Below are 16,987 nucleotides of genomic sequence, written 5' to 3' on the forward strand. Positions count from 1 at the left end.
TCAAAATGGAAAAGACAAAAGGAGCCTCTGCACCTTCAGAAGTTTGGCATTGCCCAAACCCGAACTGGAGCGAGACAATCCTTCCCTGTGCAGTGAATCGTATGCAACTCTCAAATACAACGATTCCTGGAAGCTTATAGGACCTGTAGGATTAAAAACAACAATACTGTTTGAATAACTAAAGACAACCTACAAATGGTTTATCATGCTATTCTCCAACAAGCTGATTAACCTATATCACAATAAACCACACTCTATCCAGTGTCATTTGGCTACTGTACAGTTGCATGGCAATACAGTGCCTATGGGCAGGTGTATAAACCGGCAGTGCTTCTGGTCCTGGTGATTCAGTCCCCCCATCCCACATTGCTCCACTGGCATCAAACAGGACCACATTTATCCTGCCTTGTAGGGCCAACAGAACACAGAGCAGGCCAACTCTCTCTCTCCCTCTTTATCTCTCTCTCACTCCCCCTCGCTCTCTCTCTCCCTCTCGCCCCCCTCTCGCTCTCTTTCTCCCTCTCGCTCGCTCGCTCTCTCTCTCTCCCCCCTCTCTCCTGCCTCCGTAAAGCCAACAGAACACAGAGATGAGGCCAGCTGGTTCCATCCCAGCCTTTACAGCCACCCAGACACATGGGATTCCTTATCGAATAGACCATCACAACCAACGGAAACAAAACCTCTAACCCTCTATTCTGTAATATGATTTAGGCCCGAGGACAGAGAATCTAAAGAGGGAGAGGGGAGTATGGATAGGATTAGAGACTTGTGTTGGTCAATGGCTTGTGTTTATGTATCATTGTTTTCCTGTTGGCACATGTTCACAATTTAAGCCCCCCCAGGTCTGTATAGATGTGGCAGTTGTGATGATCTGGCCTGGATCGAAATGCAAAAGCAGATTCATTTACCTGGTGCATCCATCCATTCATCCATCCTCAGTGGACCGCAGTTTAGATTCACCATTACAACAGCTGTCCTCACTGGCAGAGAGGAGGAAACGGGGCAGGGGAGAGAGAGAGAGATTACTATTAAGAAGTTCCACTCTGTCAAGAAACATTCTGATACTGTAAGTTTCATATGGATGTGGAGGTGATAGGGTTCAGGAATGAAGAAAAGGCTGGTCAGATCTCCTACAAGCCTAGCTCTACAGACAACTCAACCAACACCCAGCACCAGGTACAACATTGCAGCAACAAGACTTAAATCAGATAATCTGGTGGGATGTGAGATACAATTAGCAGTAGAGCTCCGGACAGGACAGGAAAGGTTTTCAATGGGACAGGACAGGACAGAAGTCAGGTTTCTAGAATATTGGTAGATCAGGTGTCAAGGCTGTGGGTAACTGGTGAAAGGAGTCAGGCGCAGGAGAGCTGAGATGCGTGGACAAGGTATTTAATACAAGATAACACCAGTATAAACACAATACTACGGTGCAGGAACAATACCGGTACCACGAAATAAACGGGCRAAATAACAAAACCCGGCAACAAATACCAGCCGTCAGTAACAGCCTGAACAGTAGAACAAACACGCACACAAACAAACATGGGGGAAAACAGAGGATTAAATAATGAACATGTAATGGGGAATTGAAACCAGGTGTGTAGAAAACAAAGACAAAACAAATGGAAAATGAAAAGTGGATCGGCGATGGCTAGAAGGCCGGTGACGTTGACCGCCGAACACCGCTCGAACAAGGACAGGGACCGACTCCGGCGGAAGTCGTGACATCAGGACAGTAGAGGAAAAACTTGAGTTAAGTTTGAAAAAAATTGAACTTGTGAATCCATTATAAACACTGTTTTTGTAAGGGTTGGTAGACACTACAGGTCAAATACTCTGGTCAAATGTAGAAACCATAAGATCCAACAGCTGTCCTCAGTGGAATATCAGAGAAAAGAGGGCAGAGCATCAGAGTATTCACATGATGTCTGACAGAGAGAGGAGTGGAGACCTGGTGTTGCAGTGAAGGACGAGAGGTCCAGATTGGGGGGCGTGTGTTTGATTGACATCCGCTTTCTTTTGATCAGCCAAGAAAGAAACGGGATATGACAAGTTTTGTGTGTGTGTGTGTGTGTGTGTTGTGTGTGTGTGTGTGTGGTGTGTGTGTGTGTGTGTGTGTGTGTGTGTGTGTGTGTGTGTGTGTGTGTGTAGATGAAATTAAGAGGACCATTTGGATCAGAAGAAGTCAGTGTAAAAGTATATTTATTTCCCACCAATTCGAATGAGGCCACAGTGGTTAATTAATTAATGATTCTCTGGCCTGAGAATAATCTAAATTAAACCGTGATTTCTGCTACAAGAATAACAATGCATTATTTATCATGAGAATGTATTATGCATGCAGGTTAATGAATGAAATGGCCGACCACACCAGGGAATAATGTGTCTCTGCTCCAATGCCTCAACTATCAACTTATTTTCTTCCTAAAGACCTAAACAACCAATGCAATGATGTACTGTAAATCAACCAAGCATTCATAAAGCTAACATGGGAACATACACTGAGTATACCAAACATCAAGGAAACCTTCCTAATATTGAGTTACATCTACACTGAGTGAAGTGGATTTAACAAGTGACATCAATAAGGGATCATAGCGTTCACCTGGATTCAGCTGGTCAGTCTATGTCATGGAAAGAGCAGGTGTTCCTAATGTTTTGTATTCTCAGTGTATAATTTAGCTAGTGAGAAGTTTTGACAACAACAGACTTAGATCACAAACTGGTTTATCATAACTCAATGTGCACAGCCTTTGAGACAGGCATCGTCTTATTATTTGACCAATGAACCAAGAGGAGCGAGTTCTTCCAACCCTCCACATAAACAGAAGGTTTCTGGCAGAGTAGTGGGTGTAATGGTGTCTGTCTGCTGCTGAGGTTTCTAACAGGCAGACCAGTGGCCTCTCAACAGTCTCTTCATGAAGCCAAACAGACACTCTATCAGATGTCTCACCAGACTCGACCTCTACCGGGGCTCAATCGTTAACGACGTCTCCTTTGACACACACTCATTAAGGAGGATATCACATTTACTGAAGCTTCGTTTCAGAAAGTAATGTAGTGTTGTATCAGCGATTCTGTTTAGTGCGTTGGTGAATACTGGCAATATCCAATGCTAAAAAAAGATGGCAACTGTGTAGAAATGAGAGATGTATTTAAAATCAAATCAAACTTTATTTGTCACACGYGCCGAATACAACAAGTGTAGAACTTACCGTCAAATGCTTACTTACAAGCCCTTAACCAACAGTGCAGTTCAAGAAGAGTTAAGAAAAGATTTACAAATAAACTAAAGTAAAAAAAAWTATAAAAAAGAACACAATAACATAACAATAACGAGGCTATATACAGGGGGTACCGGTACCGTGTGGGGGTACAGGTTAGAGGTCATTTGTATATATAGGTAGGGTGAAGTGACGATGCATAGATAATTAACAGCGATAAGCAGCAGTGTACAAAACAAATGAGGGTGGGTTCAATGTACTGTAATAGTCCGGTGGCCAATTGATTAGTTGTTCAGCAGTCTTATGGCTTGGGGGTAGAAGCTGTTAAGGAGCCTTTTGGACCTAGACTTGGCGCGTTGTTATGTAAACTCGATGTATTCCTTGGTGGACTGGTTTAATGAATGCTCAGTGTGACAAACGGTTCCCACAAAATGTCTCACTGCCCACAAACAGGATAATGTACAGTTTGCTRGACAGAGGTGCTGTCCTTTCGGAACCACAGAGTTGATCCTGACCACCACTACTGCTTTAAGTATACCTGTCAGGTTCGTGGAGCTGCATCAGTGGCGCTTTACATTCAGCACCACTGAACGTAGGCCATGGCCTCAGAGCTCTACACGTATGCACTAGTAACTGGTAACTCTACACTTCACTCAAAAGGAAAGGAACACTGGGAAATATACAAATAAGGCATTACACTAAGCAGTGTGTTAATTTAAAACTGGAAAGTGTGGACCCATATGGACACTGGAACAGTGTTAAATTTAAAACTGAAAAATGTGCTGTTTTATGTATCTTCTTTCAATTCATCAGATGATTTGGCCTCCACAATCACCCGACCTCAACCCAATTGGTTTGGGATGAGTTGGACCGCGGAGTGAAGGAAAAGCAGCCAACAAGTGCTCAACATAAACTGTTGGAAAAGCATTCCTCATGAAGCTGGTTGAGAGAATGCCTAGAGTGTGCAAAGCTGTCATCATGGCAAAGGGTGGCTACTTTGAAGAATCTCAAATATAAAATATATTTTGATTTGTTTAACACTTTTTTGGTTACTACATGATTCCATATGTGTTATTTCATAGTTTTGATGTCTTCCCTTTTATTCTATAATGTAGAAAATAGTACAAATAAAGAAAAAACCCTTGAATGAATAGGTGTAACCCTACCACCACTCCCCTAATTGGAATAAACTAATGGACAAAAACACTTATGCTTTGACTTCCAGGTTATACATACTATATTCTGTACATTTTAAGGACACAGTATATTTTACGTGAGTTATCTTTATTTTTTTTTAAGTCCCATCCTTCAGCTACCCTCAACCACTCCCATCTACACTACATTACCAAAAGTATGTGGACACCTGCTTGTCGAATTACTCATTCCAAAATCATGGACATTATTTTGGAGTTGGTCCCCTCTTTGCTCCTATAACAGCCTCCACTATTCTGGGAAAGCATTCCACTAGATGTTGGAACATTGCTGCTGGGACATGCTTCCATTTAGCCACAAGAGGATTAGTAAGGTCCCGCACTGATGTTGGGCGATTAGGCCTGGCTCGCAGTAGACATTCCAATTCATCCCTAAGGTGTTCGATGTGATTGAGGTCAGGGCTCTGTGCAGGCCAGTCAAGTTCTTCCACATTGATCTCGAAAACCATTTTTTTATGGACCTCGAATTGTGCACAGGGGCATTGTCATGCTGAAACAGGGAAGGGCCTTCCCTAAACTGTTGCAATAAAGTTGGAAAAACAGAATAGTCTAGAATGTCATTGTATGCTATAGCRTTAAGATTTCCCTTCACTGGAAATAAGGGGCCTAGCCCGAACCATGAAAAACAGCCTCCGACCATTATTCCTCCTCTACCAAACTTTAGTTTCAGGTTCTCCTGGCATCCGCCAAACCCAGATTCATCCATGATTCATCACTCCAGAGAACGCATTTCCACTGCTCCAGAGTCCAATGGCAGCGAGCTTAACTCCACTCCAGCCGACGCTTGGCATTACACATGGGGATCTTAGGCTGCTCCGCCATTAAAACCCATTTCATGAAGGACCCGACGAACAGTTCTTGTGCTGATGTTGCTTCCAGAGGCAGTTTGGAACTTGGTAGTGAGTGCTGCAACCGAGGACAGACAATGTTCACGCGCTTAAGCACTCGGTGGTCCTGCTCTGTGAGCTTGTGTGGCCTACCACTTTGTGCAGCTGAGCCGTTGTTGCTCCTAGATGTTTCTAATTCACAATAACAGCAGTTACAGTTGACTGGGGCAGATCTAGCAAGGCAGACATTTGATAAACTGACTTGTAAGGCCACTTTACTGCCAATGCTTGTCTATGGAGATTGCGTGGCAGTGTGCTCGATTTTATACACCTATCAGCAACAGGTGTGGCTGAAAAATCAGAATCCACTCATTTGAAGGGGTGTCCACATACACTATACATGTATATACAAAGTATCTCTAAAGACCATCCAGTTTTGATTTCTATTTGCCGTATATTTTTCAACTGTGCTATTTCACAATAGTTCTGAACCTATATACATTTTACACAGTTATCTTGTTTTATTTAGTTATTTTTAGTCCCACCCTTCAGCTCCCCTCAACCCATCCCATCTACATTATCTCCGAACACCTTCTATTTGCCATATTTTTCAACTGTGCTGTGATATTTCACAAAAGTTCTGAACCTTTCTATTCTCATTGTTTCTACAGATTGTAAATTAAAGAGAAACATTTTTGCTAAGAGTATTATTATATTGTTGATCGATTGACTATGACTATGACAGCTTGTTCTGTCTTTGCTGGTGGATTAAACTGAAATTACAACCTACTTTCTATGGCTTGTTTTAAAAATAGCGATATTTTGGAGATTATTTCATTTTCAAATAACTGAAAGTGATTTTAATCTGAATAAAGGGAAAAAGGCAATTATTGAACACGTGGTGAGCCATTCTTACTAATCTCCTAAAGAACCTGTTCTATTTAAAGCTTTTGAATGACTGAAGCCTTTAGCGAGAGGTGTAATGCTTTAATATGGAATAATTTCTGCCCTACAAATTCATATTGTCATGAGTTGCCCTCCTGGATGGAGATCAAAGGTGCCGGCTAACCAAATGTTTCAAGACCCCCCTCTCCTGGGGGAGTTGGCCAGTTTTATGACGGTCGTAAATACCTTGTAGGAACGGTCTCTCCCTGGCCATGCAGTATTGAGGGGAAAGAACCATTTTGATCTAAGTGAGCAAATGTATTTCATATAAAGTTTTATCCCGTCAGTAACCATGCCCACGTGAGCACAGACATTATGCCGGCGTGATGATTTTACCAGAGTGCTTAAAAAGGACTCGTAACGAAAACTTGCTCAGGTTGCTGCCGGTGTTGAAAGTGGTCCTAGCTGTACCCTGAATAATCAACCATTGAGACCAGACAGCGTGGAGCGATGACTACACGGCTGACGAATGGTTAGACTCTACCAGACCAGAATACGTGCAGCGCGAGCTGAAGACGTTACAAATGGTAAGACCCTCAAACACTCGATGAGTGAAGTTGAAGACTAGACATTCACAGTCTGCAGCGGTATTGTAAAGTAGTCTAGAACTTTGACCAAAGACACGAGGAAGATCTCTAAGCACCACCGCGTGTGTAACATCTGAAGGATCTAGTCTAGGAAACTCGACTGAAGATGAGAAAAGAGGAACATTTACCTATCAACACTGTGCTGTACGTCTGATGGATCCATTTTAACAGACACTTAAAGAAACAAAGAAAGCCTACTACTACAACTGAGGACATTGTGAACTCTGGTGGACAAACCAGAGACTTCTGTTGAACTGACTCCCAATAGACGGACTGGGTGATTTCAACAAAGAGATACGACAAAGACATACAAGCGTAAATATATATACATTGCAATTATTTTCAAATGAGGCTTCGGGTCATGTGTAAAGTATTCATATTACCATTTGCATAACTTCGACTTGTATGTACAATAAGTTGACTCTCTGTCTCTCCCTCTCCTTTCATGCCCCTCCCTTTTCATTGTGCACCAAGCCATCATATCGGGTTAGTCCACTAGGAACTTTCATTGCATTATGTTAGTAAAAAACATATCATCTATCCTGTGTGTGTGTTTATGTAATTCGGTGTGATTACTTATTTATTTAGTTAATAAAAAAAATGGCCAATTTGTGTATCGCTGAATCATCATTTAGAGTACGGTTCATGCAAATTTATAGAATATTACGACGTTCAGAATGAAACTGACATGAGGTAATAATATTTCATGGATGACAAATATGATAACGATATATTCTGATATTCTTGAGTTAATTCGGGAAATGGTAACTCATTAAATAAACTTTTTCCGTGGTTGTCAGGACCCGGTGCGAGAAACAGTCACTAATAATCGGCAGAACCCAGAAGATGAGGCAGACACAGCAGTACTAGAGATGGTGTGGTTTAATTAAAGAACAAAATCTTCAGGCAAAGAAACTAAATCCACAATGTCCAAAAATAAAGCCAAGAGGCACAAAAATGGAAATCCTCCAAAATACAAAAGAAACTCCACAAAGTGGTAAAAAAACAGCAGGGAAAAACAAACCTCAAAGACTACTCAAATAATACACAAGAACTAAAACCAAGAAACCTCTGGAAAATCCAACAAGAGAAATATCTATATAAAACAAGGCTTGGGCTGGGGCTGGGTGCTAACTTACAAACACTGAGCAAGGAACTGAGGAACACACAGGGTTTAAATACTAACAAGGGAATGACCTACAGGTGCAAACATAAATAAGAGCAAGAAAAACAAAAGGTACAAAAAAGGTGCAATGGGGACATCTAGTGACCAAAACCCGAACAGTCTTGGCCAAAACCTGACAGTGGTGCCCCAAGATTGCTAATGATTTAATTGTTACATGATTTAATTAAATCGTAATAATTAAACATAGTTAATTGATTTGATAAAATAATCATCATCAACATTAATGATATTCACGTCACAAAACAATATTCATATATATAAAGAGGCCCGTTTAATTTTGTCGGCTTGCAATAAAATATATATATTTTTTGCTCTATTATAATTAAAAAAACTAGTTGTTAGGTGTAGGCAGGGCCATAAGCAAATAGCTTAAACTGGGATATGACTAAAGATAGTGTCACGACTTCTGCCGAAGTCGATGCCTCTCCTTGTTTGGGCGGTGTTCGGCGGTCGACGTCGCCGCCTTTCTAGCCATCGCCGATCCATTTTTCATTTTCCATTTGTTTTGTCTCGTTTTCCCACACACCTGGTTTTCATTTCCCAATTACTGGTCATGTATTTAACCCTCTGTTTCCCACATGTCTTTGTGTGTGATTGTTCATTGTTAAGGTCGGTACTTTCCAGCTGTTTTTTTTCTGGGTGCGTTTTTCACCCGTGTTTTGTGGCAACCATTATTGTTCGCACATTGGTATTTGTTTACTTTGTGCTATTTTCTTTAGTAAAGTGCGTTGTTCACTCATCTCTGCTCTTCCTGCGCCTGACTTCATGCACCAGCTACACCCACCGCCTGACAGAGACAGGTATTGTCCACTTTATTACACGGCAATGTAAAGTATAATGTTTTTCTGATCCAATACGTAATATTTACACTTGGTTGTAATCCAGAGAGGTTAGAAAAAAGATCTAGATCCTCTGTGAGGCTATGAAGGATCCAAAATTGGGGATTAAAAAGAAAACATGAATCATCAGGCCTGGTATTCACTGATTGAGTGGCCTGCTGGAGGTCATTTTGCAGGGCTCTGGCAGTGCTCCTCATTGCACAAAGGCGGAGGTAGCGTCCTGTCTGGGTTGTTGCCCTCCTACGGCCTCCTCCACGTCTCCTGATTACTGGCCTGTCTCCTGGTAGCACCTCCATTGCTCTGGGGCACTACGCTGGACAGACACAGCAAACCTTCTTGCTACAGCTCGCATTTGATTGTGCCATCCTGGATGAGCTGCACTACCTGAGCCACTTGTGTGGTTGTAGGACTCCGTCTTCATGCTACCACTAGAGTGAAAGCACCGTCAGCATTCAAAAGTGACCAAATCATCAGCCAGGAAGCATAGGAACTGAGAAGTGGTCTGTGGTCACCACCTGCAGAATCAACTCCTTTATTGGGGGTGTCTTGCTAATTGACATATAATTTCCACCTTTTGTCTATTCCATTTGCACAACAGCATGTGAAATTTATTGTCAATCAGTGTTGCTTCCTAAGTGGACAGTTTGATTTCACAGAAGTGTGATTGACTTGGAGTTACATTGTGTTGTTTAAGTGTTCCCTTTATTTTTTTGAGCAGTGTATAAATTCCAGTTGTACTTTATCAAAAGCCTCTTCAAAGTCAGCTATGAATACCAGGCCTGGTTCCTAGATTGTGTTCTATTGTTCTATCTGGTCTATTGTTTCCAGTACTTGTCTTACATTATCTCCAATGTATAGTCCATGTAAAAAAAACCTGTCTGATTAGGATGAATAATATCAGACAATGCCTTTTTAATTCTATGTGCTACGCATTCTGCTAGAATTTTTTGCTTCACAACATTGAAGTGTAAGGTGCCTCCAATTTTTTTATGATCTGGATCTTTATATTTACCACCTGGATCCGGTTTCAGTAGTGAAATCATACCTTCTTGCTGAGAATCTGAAAATCTACCATTTTTATAGGAGTGGTTAAAACAATGCTAATAATGGTAGTCTGAGTACATCAAAAAAGGTTTGATATACCTCAACTGGAGTTTTCCTGGACTTAAAGGCTTTAATTGCATCAAGAAGTTTCTCCTCTGTAATTTAGCCTTCACAGAGTCTTTCTGTACAGCTGTTAATTTTACATTATTGATAGAAAATATAATTTGGTGTGTCATGACTGGCCTGTGAGGATCCGAATGGGTCAGATCAGCTTGGCAATGGATGACAGTAACCAGGCCCTCTCTCACCCACAGAGGGGGGAGGAGGGAGCTGGTGGAGGGTTGACACCTCACACCCTGTTGTAAATTAGAGGAGATCCAGGGTCTCCCTCTTCATATTCACACAGGAATGTTTTCCCGCCGAAACCCTAACATGTTCTAAAGTGAATAATAGAACAATATTTCTAACAGAACGTAGGGAATAGTCAGAGGTGAGCTAAAGAATAATGTCATATGGGTTATTATTTTGTGATGTCATTAAATGTTGTAAAGGAAATACTGTAACTTGAAAAGTATAAACACTACTCCATCCTCTACGTTGTGCATGCAATTTGAAAAATTACGAAAATATTTTTGTTAAGATTTTAATTAGATTTTAGGAGCCATAAGAGATAAATTGTCTCCTATAAACTTTGCACAGTAAGTAGCCACACCCCGAGTGAGGTCAGAGAGCGTGTTAGCGTGACGGAACCATCACTTTTGACCAGAGTGCATAAAAGGATTGGTAAAGATATGAACATTGAGACCAGAGAGGCGTGTAGCTGCAGCTCACGTTCAAAGAGGTTCGAACTCTGAATATCAACACGAGGTAGAGGCGAGAAGCTCACCTCCCGGACAATCACTGGTACGGCTGATTAGCTGTACTAATGAAGAAAATGTAACCTTTCTTTGACTAGGCAAGTCAGTAAATAACAAATTCTTATTTGAGATGCAGTGCCTTAGACTGCTGCGCCACTCGGGAGCCCCTAAGTAAAGTATATAGAAAGCAMATTTAAGTGGGACTATTCTACTACTCTTCTCAAATCACCATAGTATGCTACTCTCATCACCCAATGGGAACCATCGACACAGCTAGCTAGCCTATCTTCCATCCAGTTTGCTTTATGTTTTATATTTTACACTTGATCTTTTATTGCTATCTATCTGTACTGTTAGTCCCTCTATTTCCTTTATTAACATTACCTCTTTTGACCTAAATTGCTTTTATTTTAAAGATGAGTATTGAATTGCATGGCGTCTAAAGGCACATTTAAAAGTGTCCCATAAAATAAGGAAATCTGCTGAACCTACACTATATGTAAAAAAGTATCTGGACACCCCTTCAAATTAGTGGTTTCAGCTAGTAGAGCCACACCCGTTAATGACAGGTGTATTAAATCAAGCACACAGCCATGCAATCTCCATAGGATACATTGGAAGGCCACACAAGCTCACAGAATGGGACCGCAGAGTGCTGAAGCGCATAGCGAGTAAACATCGTCTGTCCCTAGTTGCAATACTCATTACTGAGTTCCAAACTGCCTCTGGAAGCAACGTCAGCACAATAACTGTTTGTCGGGTGTTTTCATGACAGAGCAGTCCCACACAGGCCTAACATCACCATGCACAATGCCAAGTGTCGGCTGGAGTGGAGTAAAGCTCGCTGCCATTGGACTCTGGAGCAGTGGAAACGTGTTCTCTGGAGGGATGAATAACGCTAAACCATCTGGCAGTCCGATGGACAAATCTGCTTTTGGCGGATGCCAGGAGGGGCTACCAGCCCCAATGCATAGTACCAATTGTAAAGTTTGGGGGATGAGGAATAATGGTCTGGGGCTGTTTTTCATGGTTTGGGGCAACAGTTTGGGGAAGGACCTTTCCTGTTTCAGCATGACAATGCCCCTGTGTACAAAGCGAGGTCCATGCAGAAATGGTTTGTCGAAATCGGTGTGGAAGAACTTGACTGGCCTGCACAGAGCCCTGACCTCAACCCCATTGAACACCTTTGGGATGAAGTGGAACACTGACTGCAAACCAGGCCTAATCGCTCAACATCAGTGCCCGACCTCACTAATTCTCCTGTGGCTGAATGGAAGCAATGTTTCAACATCTAGTGGAAAGCCTTCCCAGAAGAGTGGAGGCTGTTATAGCATCAAAGGGGGGACCAACTCCATATTAAAGCCCATGATTTTGGAATGAGATGTTTGACGAGCAGGTGTCCGATAGCTTTTGATCATGTAGTGTATGTTCCATGTGTTATTTGTTATTGTTACCCATTTACCAATCAATACCCTTCTTTATGAGGCTTTTGAAAAGCTCCCTGGTCTTTGTAATTTAATCTGTGCTTGAAATTCAACACTTGACTGTATGGGGGACAGAAGAAGGGGTAGTCATTCAAAAATCATGTATAACCTAGTATGTGATTTGTTACGCCAAATTCTACTTCTGAACTAATTTAGGCTTGCCTAAGCAAAGGTAGTGAATACTTATGCAACGACTATATTTTAGTTAGTAAATGTACTGTATATTAATTTGTAAAATTGTGTAGAAGGCTGTTTTCACTTTGACATTATGGAGTATTTTATGCAGATCAATGACAAAGAATTACAATGAAATCTATTTCAATCCCAATTTATAACGCAACGAAATGTGAAGAAGTTCAAGGGGGTGTAGACTTACTATAGGCACTGTACCCTATCTCATAGCTATCTCTATGGTACACTCACACCAAGGCCATGCAGTCAAAGCATATGGCCCATCGTGATGAACTGTTTTCTAAGCTGGCTCTGTACTCATTCAGGACAGACTCATAGCATTCATCCTAAATCTATAGCATCATTTCATCCACTATCTGTTTTTGTAAATCCACTGGGCTTTGTCCGCTTCTCATTTTTCTTTCTCATCATAACAGAAAAAAACCTAGCATTTAGTCATGGCAATATGTTTAGCTATAATGACGGCTCTCTCTTTACGTTCCATTAGGAGAGACAGATGGAGGGAGGCTTCAAATGAAAGGCTTGAAAGCTGCGTCACTAGAGTCACAGCGCATCTCTAGATCCACTTTAAAAAGGATTTCTCAATGTCCCCCTGACCTTCCATTCCATTTCAAGTGGCAAGACCGTTTAGGGGGAGCAGTATGACCGTTGAGGGGGAGTGGGGGCCAAGTGAAATTAAAACAATCCAAATTATAATAAACAAAAATCTAGAATATGGGAGAGCAGCATGTAAGGTAAGTGACCGTTGATGTGGTGTGGGGCGAAAATGTCCATAGGGGGAGGAGCAGGGGGAGGGAGGAGCAGGTAGCTGACTAGTGGTGCTATTCAACAGCCTGATGGTCTGAGGGTAGAAACTATTGGCCAGTCTTCCAATTTTTGTCATGATGCTCCTGTACTGCCCGTGTCTGAGGGATTGAAGTGGGGAGAACAGGGCATTGCTTGGGTGGCTGGGGTCCCTCATGGCCTCCCTGCAACACCTGGTGTTGTTGGTGTCCTGTAGGGCAGACAGTGTACACCCAATGGTGCGTTCGGCTGCATGTATTGTCCTCTGAACCACCTTGCGGTCTGCGCCGGTGGAGTTTCCGTACCAGGCTGTGCTGCAGTCCCGTGTGGCTCAGTTGGTAGGGCATGGCACTTGCCATGCCAGGGTTGTGGCTTTGATTCCCATGGGGGACCAGTACGAAAATGTACTCACTCACTACTGTAAGTCGCTCTGGATGAGAGTGTCTGCTAAAATGTAAATGCAGCCCGGCAGCATGCTCTCGATGGTGGTCCTGTAGAACACTGTGAGGGCTCTCGGACAGGCCGAATTTCTTCAGCATCCTAAGATTGAAGAGTTGCGGTCGTGCCTTCTTCACCACCTCAGCTTCTCTGAGATGTGTACTTTGAGCAATTTGAAGTTATTGATCGTCTCCACGGCGGCCCCATTGATGGGGGCATTTCCAGTCTGGTTCCTCCTGAAGTCCACAATCAGCTCCTTTGTTTTGCTAATGTTGAGGGAGAGGTTGTTTACCTGGCACCATGCAGTCAGAGTGCCTACCTCTTCCSTGTAGGCTATCTCATCGCTGTTGGTAATCAGGCCTACCGCTGTGTCGTCAGCAAATTTAATGATGGAGTTGGAACTGTGTGAGGCCACGCAGTCGTGGGTATACAGGGAATACAGGAGGGGACTGAGGATGCACCCTTGTGGGGCCCCTGTATTGAGAATCAGTATCGAGGAGGTAATGTTGCCTACCTTCACCACCTGGAGGTCAGGCCGTCAGGAAGTCCAGGACCCAGTTGCATAGGGAGGAGTTCAGGGCCTTGAGCTTATAGGGCCTTACGGTATTGAAGGCTGAGCTGTAGTCTACGAACAGCATCCTTACATATGCATTCCTTTTGTCCAGGTGGGTGAGGGCAGTGTGCAGTGCAATGGTGATTGCGTTTTACGGGGATCTGTCAGGGCGGTAGGCGAATTGGAGAGGGTCGTGTGTGTTGGGGAGGGAGGAGGTGATATGGTCTTTAACTAGCCTCTTGAATCACTTCATGATGACGGAAGTGAGTGCTACTGGTTGGTAGTTGTTCAGTTACCTTCCCTTTCTTGGGCACAGGGATGATAGTGGACATTTTGAAGCAGGTAGGTATAGCTGCCTGAGATAGGGAGAGATTGAAAATGTCAGAGAACACAACCAGCTGGTCTGCACATGCTCTGAAGGCACGGCTAGGGATGCCGTCTGGGCCGGGAGCCTTGCGAGGGTTAACACGTTTGAATGACTTACGTACATCCTCAGTGGAGACTGTGAGTGTGTAGCCCACGTTGTCATCGAGGGCTCTCCTTGGCAGCTCAGGGTCATTGTGCTCAATGTTGGTGACCGCGATGTAGCTGGCTTTCTTTTTGTAATCCGTGATTGTTAGGAGCCCCTGCTATATACTGTATGCCCTGTGTCCGACCCACTGAATTGCTCCTCCACTTTGTCCCTATACTTGTGTTTCACCATTTTGGTTGATCTGCATAGGTCGTATTTGTACTGTTTAACCAAACTATTGTCCCCGGTCACCTTGCCCTTTTTATAGGCAGCATCTCTCTTTCTTTCAGTTTTTCTACAAGGCTGCTTTTTGATTCGGGAATGTTTTGAAAGACACTATTGGTATCACGTCATCTATGCATTGTTTTATGAATCCGGTGACTGAGTCAGCATATTCATTGATGTTATCTACAGAGGTGACCCAGAGCATATTCCAGTCCACATGATTAAAACAGTCTTGGAGCGAGAATTCTGATTGGTCTGACCAACACTGCACAGACCTGACCAACGGAACTTTCCTCTTGTGTTTTTGTTTGTAGGTGGGGAGAAGCAAGATGGACTCATGGTCGGATTTGCCGAAAGGAGGACGGGAGAAGGCCTTATACCCGCGTCAAAAAGGCTTGTAGCAGTGGTCAAATAAAAATAGAACTGGAAGAGAAATATCTGTTTTTTTTCCCTCTGCATTTTAATTTCATGAGTTTCATGGAACTCTTGGTAGACCCCTGTGTTGCCTAGGGTCTGGTTTTCAAGACTAGTCTATATGTACATGTGTTCACCCTTGCACCCCCTACCCCACCCCTCTCTCTCTCTCTCTTTCTCTCTCTACAATAAACAATGTGGTGGAAAAGTTCAAATCTTAGGAGAATTAATGTAAGATTAAAAAGCGAAGTGTGAGTTTATCCAAAGGACAAGGGGGGGGGGGGGGGGGGATCAGCAAGAGTAGCCTAAAAAGCATCTGGCTCTATGTTGACTGTTGATAACCTTTCTTGGTTGGTAGGGGAGAGTGGGGTACGTTGAGCCATTTTTTACATTCAGCATCACTACATCAATGGAAATATTGTATTATTTTGTACAAAGATATCTACATTTATTTCCGGATGTTATGTATCCCTGGAAATAATCAGGATTCATGTAAACATAACAGTTTTAGCTTGTCTCTTGGCACAACAATACCCTGGTTGAGCTGCCCACAAATGTCTGTACTGAATTAAATATTACCACTACCGTTTTAAAACCATGTCTATCTATACTTCCCTAACACAATTCAACAAAATCACAATCACTTTTTTGTATTTTAATAATTTTAAGTGTAATTTAACACAGGCTTAGCAACTAACAAACACTTTTAAAACACTTTTAACCCACAAGAGACTAAACCCTGTCTAAGCCAGTGGAAGGGGGTTCTACTAAGCTATATGAAATTGTTTTAAGAAGGTCATACCAAGGATCATTTAGTTATTTGGTTTTGAATTTTAATACCTTGAAGTATCAAAAAAAAAAAAACATTGGGATATTAGCCCATATAAATGCATTGAATAACATATTCACTACATGGAACAAAAGATAGTCCACCTAAAATTACGTTTGTTCTGTAGAGTCTGTCAATATGTGGTAGATATAAGAAAGATCAGGAAACATATATAATTTTGTACATGTGCTGTATTTAACCCCTTATTTTTGGCACTAAACAGTCTAAGCTCTTTCGAAGCCGGGGGAGGGGGGTGGGGTTCTACTAAGCTGTATGGAATTGTCTTAAGATCATACCAATTATCACTTTGCTATTTGATTTTGAAGTATAAAAAACCCACAAAAAATGTATCTCATCATTCACCGCAGATGAGGAAGTACGACACAGTTCGATGTGGTGGATTGGCAGATACCCCTGTCACCAGAGAGTAGGTTGCTCACAACGTTTATAACACAATTTGGCTGGTACTCTTTTAACGTTTTGATATTTGAAATCGCTTCCGGTCCTGAACATTTCCAAAGACGCATGTCCCAGCTGTTGAATGGGCTGCAGACGGGACAGAGCAGAACATGATGTAAGGCTCACAGCAGTTCTGACCAGACTCCAGGAGACTGGCCTGACACTCAATGAAAAATGCACCTTTGCACAGTCAGAGGTCTTGTTCTTGGGACACAAAATCAATGCAGCTGGAATAGAGCCGGACCCTGACAATATCAGCGCCACAAATATGCTCATCCCCCAGAACGTGGCTGAAGTCAAGACCTTCTTAGGCATGGCCAAATATGTGGGTAAGTTCCTCCCATAGTTTTCAGATACATCCAAACTCCTGAGAGAC

The 16,987-nt window shown here is 42.5% G+C and overlaps 1 long non-coding RNA gene across 1 annotated transcript; it reads left to right on the forward strand.

Annotated features, from left to right (window-relative positions):
* The first annotated feature begins 8,271 nt into the window (after positions 1-8,271).
* Positions 8,272-15,531, forward strand: LOC139029450 (uncharacterized). Its single transcript, XR_011481754.1, has 2 exons — positions 8,272-8,783; positions 15,224-15,531. It is a non-coding gene; the product is annotated as an uncharacterized lncRNA (long non-coding RNA).
* The last annotated feature ends 1,456 nt before the right edge of the window (positions 15,532-16,987 follow it).

Source organism: Salvelinus sp. IW2-2015, linkage group LG3 (assembly GCF_002910315.2).
Source record: "Salvelinus sp. IW2-2015 linkage group LG3, ASM291031v2, whole genome shotgun sequence".
In the NCBI taxonomy this organism is placed as follows: Eukaryota; Metazoa; Chordata; class Actinopteri; order Salmoniformes; family Salmonidae; genus Salvelinus; species Salvelinus sp. IW2-2015.